This window comes from Mustela erminea, chromosome 18 (genome assembly GCF_009829155.1).
Source record: "Mustela erminea isolate mMusErm1 chromosome 18, mMusErm1.Pri, whole genome shotgun sequence".
NCBI classification, from domain to species: Eukaryota; Metazoa; Chordata; class Mammalia; order Carnivora; family Mustelidae; genus Mustela; species Mustela erminea.
Genome location: NC_045631.1, coordinates 47554622 through 47560994, shown reverse-complemented (window position 1 = coordinate 47560994; position 6373 = coordinate 47554622). Strand labels below are relative to the sequence as shown.

Here is a 6373-nt window from a genome sequence, read left to right as displayed (position 1 = left end):
ACATGGCTCAGAAATGACAAAGGTGAAACCTGAACCAGGTCCAAAATGCCCCCAAAGCTACTTGCCTGATGCCGATTCCCTAAAATGAACATTATAACAACATCAAAAGACATTTGAAAGCTTGTATCCTGATACCCCACGATGGCGGTTTGGGGAGGACTGTACAAGGTTCTCTTTTTGAAAATGGACTTTGTATCAGAAACGTCTTAAGCACCACACCACTTGAGAACTTCCAGCTACGGCCACCGTGGCCGATTCCGTGGCCATATCCCCACGAGCTTCCCGAACATTTCCTTTCCTTAAACGCTCCCTCAAATACAGACCATCCCTTCTCTTCTGAACTGCAGAGGTGTTGAGTAGAATAGATATGTGGAAATGGCCAAGACGAGCAAGCCCACTTTCATTTCAATTCTGTTTAACAACCTGGTCAGGAGCTAACATTTCCCACTAACTCCTGGGAAATATACCAGGGTGTGAATATATAATACATATTATATAAATCTCCTTTCCAAGATTTAAAAACCAAAAACAAAATGCTCAACCTGGCCCTATGTTTAGGTGGACGTATATGTCACTAAATGTCCAGCTGAGCCGTCCCATTTCTGCTGCTTAAGGGGTGATGTGTTCTGGTGGGGATAAAAGATGCACGACTGAGGCTACCTTTATTGGCGGCACTCCTAAGCTCTCATTCCTGGAGTCAGAACTATGCTCCAGGGTGATTCTGGGCAAGCTGGAGATTGAATTTCCCATGCTGCAGTGGAGCAGTGGGCCTGGTGGTTGGAAGACAGCAGGGATGGTGGGTGACATCAAGATTATCGGGAAAGCAAGGGAATAACCTCTGTACTGTGTATTCATTCTCTATGAGCATTGGGGCAGGGGGCCTGGGAGGCAAGGCTTAGAGTGGGCAGGGAACGGGAAGGAAATATCAGTCTTTCTCCCTAGAAATTTCATTCTGGCTGGTCCACACCAGTTGGAAGCCACCATTCCCCCAGTGCCCCAGGGGATGATAGAGCTTTGAGAGATTTGTATTTGATAAACGCAGGTCTCACATGCTAACTAGCAGAGCAAACAATTGACATCACCTTGCTGTTTGCTGTTCCGTGATGGCTAGGAAATCACAGAGCGTCAGCCCACTGATGGAGGAGGCCTCGCTGAAGGCCCTGAAGACTTTTCTCAAGCATCCTTTCCCCCAGATGCTCGTGTCTTGATGATGGTGTGAGTCCTGATTATTAGCAGATTTTTATTTTATTATTATTTTTTAAACAAAAATATATTTTTAAGATTTTATTTGTTTATTTGACAGAGAGAGAGATCACAAGTAGGCAGAGAGGCAGGCAGAGAGAGAGGAGGAAGCAGGCTCCCCGCTGAGCAGAGAGCCTGATGTGGGGCTCGATCCCAGGACCCTGAGACCATGACCTGAGCCAAAGACAGAGGCTTAACCCACTGAGCCACCCAGGTGCCCCAGATTTTTATTTTAGAAGGAAAACCAGATGAGAAAATCTTCTCCCCACCGTGTACCCTCTACCCCCTTCCACCCGTCGTTTTGAAGCCTCACCCCAGTGCTGGTGCAGAGTAAACAGAAAGTGCTAGAAGTCTCACTGTGGCTGATCATTCTTCATACAGAGCAGGGGGAGGGGAAACCCAGGAGCTGACCATCTTCAGAAGTTCCAGTTCTTTGGCCACACCTGACCTTGTCATCACTCGGAATCATTCTTCTCTGAAAACCTTGCCTCTACCATCCCACTCCCGAATGAAGGCAACTCTGGTTCCCCTCATCTCTCCTGCCACCATGTGTTCCCCCTGCCAAGCTCCCCTCCCCATCCCCTCCCCCGTCTTTGGGTTTCCCTCTATCTCCATCCAACATAGGACCCGAGACCCATCACTTCAAATCCCCTGTTGTCAGTATCTGAGCTGTTTTGTTTTGTTTTGTTTTGTTTTTTAAGATTTTATTTGTTTATTTATTTATTTACTTACTTGTCAGAGAGAATGAGGAAGAGAGACAGAGCACAAGCATGGGGAGCAGCAGACAGAGGGAGAAGCAGGGGTCCCCGCTAATCAAGGAGCCCGCCGTGGGACTCGATCCCAGGACCCTGGCATCCCAGGACCCTGGGATCATGACCTGAGCTGAAGGCAGACACTTAACCAACTGAGCCACCCAGGTGGCCCTGGGCTGTTTTGTTTTCCTCCTGCTCCTGACCCTGTGAATTCACGACTCTGGTTTCCGCCCACCTGGGCCCCCATTGCCTAGCCCTCCCAGTCCTGGGGCTGTGGTGAGTGCAGGAGCCCATGGCGCCGCCCAGAATTCTCCCTCTCAATCTGGCAGCTCCTTCTTTCATTTCTCTCAGAGGCTTTTCCAGTTCTTTACTGTTTCCTTCAAAACCCTGTTATCACCTCCCACCTACTCTCAAGAGATGACTATGCTTCTCACTTTAGAGCTAAAAAAGTAGGAGCCAGCAGGCAGGAATTTCCTCAACTTCCTGCTTTCCACCTATGAATGAAGCTGCGCCCACACCCATTCTTAGTTGCATCGAACTTACTGTGGAAGCGAGGACCCTCTTCCTGCCCCAGGACTACTCCCCTGCCCTGTGGGCCTCCTGTGACCCCATCCTGTGGTTCCTCTCCCGCCCAACCTTTTCATTCTCTTTTCTTAGCTCTTCTCTTCAGCCCAGCTCCGGGGGTCCTCTGCATTTCCAGGCCCCCCCTACACCGCTTTGGTCAGTGACCCAATAGTTGTCTAATATCCAAATGCCAAGGTTCACGGTTCAGACCTCTTCCAACTTGAACCTTCGGAGGCCATGTTGCTATCAACCACTTCCTCCTTCTCCAGTCTCCTCTCCCTTGGCTTTGGTGACAACGCTCTTTCTGGGTTTTTTTATCGCCTTTCTGGTTTCTCTTCTTCATAGCCCTATTCTGGCTACCCCTAAAACCTCATCTGTTCCCCAGGGGTTAGTAGCATCTACTCTGTGCCCCCATAGCTCCTGGGCTTACATTCGCGGAAGCCCATAGTGGTCTATCAACTTGTTGATCTTTCTCGACTAGCTCTAGGGCCCAAATTCAACCTTCTTCTTTTTTTTACACTTTTTTATAGTTACCTTCATCTCCATCCTCAGTGCTTACAACACCACCTGGTACGTACTGAGCTCTCCGCGTTTGCTCATTAATAGTACAGCTTGCAGCATAATGGGTCCCTAGCCTTTGTTAAGCATACAAGTGGATCAACTTTTCTGTTTTTGTATATGTCGCAACCACTTCTCGCTTCAAAAGCGCAATGCAGTGTCAAAACATTGGATTAAAAGGGGGTGCCTGGGTGGCTCAGTGGGTTAAGCCTCTGCCTTCAGCTCGGGGCATGATCTCAGGGTCCTGGGATCAAGCCCCACATCAGGCTCTCTGCTCTGCAGGGTGCCTACTTCCTCTTCTCTCTCTCTCTGCCTGCCTTTCTGCCTACTTCGGATCTCTGTCAAATAAATAAAAATCTTAAAAAAATATATTTTAAAACATTGAATTAAAAACCATAGAGCATTTTTGTTTGTTTGTTTAGAGTTTCGGGAGAAAATAAGGTTTATCTTGAAATATCACAATGGGGAATTAAGTCAAGTATACCAGAACCCAGGTAGGCTCAAGCTGCAGTCCGGGTTGTGAGAGAGACCGGGCTGATGGCTGGGGACAAAGAGGGAGGCAGATACCAGAATAATACTAATAAGTTGGGCTTGAATTTCTATGACTTTTACCTCTACTGTAGGTACAAAAATTTATTTTACTTTGTATAAAAAATCCCAAGTTTCACGGAGCAGCTACTAGGGGGATAGAGTCTTGCTTCATATCTGAATTTTGCATCACAATCCCTGCCCTTTGTCACAGGTCACCATAGGAAGTCACAAATGCCAAGCTCTAAAATGACTCTCTTCATTTATAAGTTCAAAGTCCATGTAGATTCATATACATATTCTTTATTTGACTGGATTTTCATACCAGCCCAAGGGCCTGGTGAATGATCCCATTTTATAAAATTATCCCATTTTATAGATGAGCAATCAAGGGCCAAAGAGATTTAATTATGTGACTTGTTCAGAGTCAAACAGATGTAAGTTAGAGCAACGGAACTTCAGTTCCAAGGTGGTGTCTATATCACAGGGTCTTTTGGTGAAGGTTAGTGATATTTGCTTCTTTTTGCCTTCTGGTTATCCATCCTGTTTCTGGCAGCAACAAAGGGCATTTTGCCAGGCACTGGAGCAGAGCAGTTAGGAGGATCCTGGTCATTAGAGTCATGAATGCTGGCTCTTTAGATATGAAGCAAGACTCTATCCCCCTAGTAGCTGCTCCGTGAAACTTGGGATTTTTTATACAAAGTAAAATAAATTTTTGTACCTACAGTAGAGGTAAAAGCTAGTCTTGTGATCTTGGACGTGTCAGCAGTCCTCTCTGGGCTTCAGTTTCTGCATCTGTAAAATGGAGAAAATAGCAATCCTATCTACCACACAGGATTATTGTAAGGTTTCAGTGAATTAATATGTGCAAAGGTCTTGACAGAGTAAGGCACATAGTAGCCTCTTTTTTTTTTTTTTAAAGATTTTATTTATTTGACAGCGAGAGAGAGGGATCCCAAGTAGACAGAGAGGCAGGCGGGGGGGGGGTTGGGGGGTGGAGGGGCAGAAGCAGGCTCCCCGCTGAGCAGGGAGCCTGATGCGGGGGCTCAATCCCAGGACCCCAAGATCATGACCTAAGCCGAAGGCAGAGGCTTAACCCACTGAGCCACCCAGGTGCCCCATAGTAGCCTCTTAATAGGTAGGAAGTGTTAGATTATTGTTATTATATATTCATTTATTTTTCAAAGAATCCAAATTCCTCACTTTTCAAAAAGAAGGGATTCTTCTAAGTGTTCGTGCTAGATCTTATTGGCCTCCAATTTGAGGTCAGATTGATGAGGCATTAATTAATCTAATATTTATATAGGGCTTGGAACAGGCACAAAGGAGGGTGGGTACCCTCTGATGCACCTTGCCAGTTTCCAAGGACCCTTGCAGCCATGCAGCTTCAGGGGTTGCTCCCCCGCAAACCCCCACCAAGGTGGAGATTTTAAGATGTGTCCAAAAAGAATCTGGGGCTGTTTCTCCACTGATAATCACCCTTGTTGGACATTTCCACAGATTCCATGAATGGAGCCCTCTCCTGTTGAGACAAGAGCTGATTTCCCTTTGGGAATGCCAAGAGGAGACATGGTAATACCAGGCAGTGATATCAGCAACCCTGAGACTGAACCCTGACAAGGGAGATCGCTGTGTGTGTGGAGCTGTCCCTGCAAACACAGCACCCAGCAGATACTACAACAAAATAGGGGGTGTTCTGTGGAGGCCATTTGCTCCTCATAGGAGGGGTCTAGGGGGACAGGGCTGACCTTGAAACTGAAGGCAGTAACTTCTGGGTCAGATGTATATCTGGGACACTGGGGATGAGGAGAGGAATGTGGCTGGGAGGGCCGGCAGGGCTCAGGCGCGTTGGAGGGATGCTCCAGAGGGGCAAGGTGTGCTCCGGGGCTTATGACTGGGTCTGGGTGTGTTTGCCATTAAGATGTTTCAACACTGTCTCACCAGTCAGAGGACAAGACTGGTTTCTTGCTTCATCACACCCCGGTTCCCTTCAAATTCAATTCTTCGCAGGACGCTCTCAGGGAACTGCTCTGAGTTTCTTAGTAGGCGACCTCCAGCCCACTAGAGAGTCTCCCAGCCATATTACTGATTTTGAGGATAAAAAAGGGTTTAGCTTTATTTTTAACAGTTAAATTTGAATTTCATGACTATGATGGTCTCGAAAGATGCACCTGAGCGTGCGTGTATCTGTTTGTACCATCTACATTAGATTTACCTCGGGGGAGGATGTTGAAAAAGGCATATTTTCTCCAGACCCATTCCAGAAGTGGACAATTAGAGACTCGGGTGGGACCTAGGGATCTTCATGTTAAAATCCTCCATGGTGAGACTGAGAATGTGCCTTTTCAAGTGAATTTCTGGGACTGGGCGGGATAGATGACGGCCTTCTAAAACCCAAATTTTAGTGAATATGCCCCGCGCGGGACCCCTGGTTCTCGTAGCCTCAGTTTCTCCCTCCAACCCGGCCAGGTTCTGTCTCCACTTGTTTGCTAGACTGCAGGAAGAGTAAATTAATAAGTGCAAAGAACTGAAGAAAGCTTTGCAGCCCGAAGAGAAGAGAAGCTCTTACCCCTCCCATCCGGACTCTTTAACAGTAACGCCGCCGCCGCCCCTCTCTAGCCCCGTGGGCGACGGTCCCTTTAACAGACCTGGCCAATCGCGCGCCCATTTCCGCGGCCGCTCCCCGGCGCGCGGGTAGGGGCTGGATTGGCCGGGCCTGGCGCGCGGCC

At 47.7% G+C, this 6373-nt stretch overlaps 1 long non-coding RNA gene across 1 annotated transcript; it reads right to left on the bottom strand.

The window, feature by feature from the left end:
- Window positions 1-4381: 4381 nt before the first annotated feature.
- LOC116577910 lies at window positions 4382-6316 on the bottom strand. The gene is made up of 2 exons (XR_004280660.1): window positions 6214-6316; window positions 4382-4439 (listed from the first exon to the last, which is right to left on the bottom strand). It is a non-coding gene; the product is annotated as an uncharacterized LOC116577910 (long non-coding RNA).
- Window positions 6317-6373: the final 57 nt, after the last annotated feature.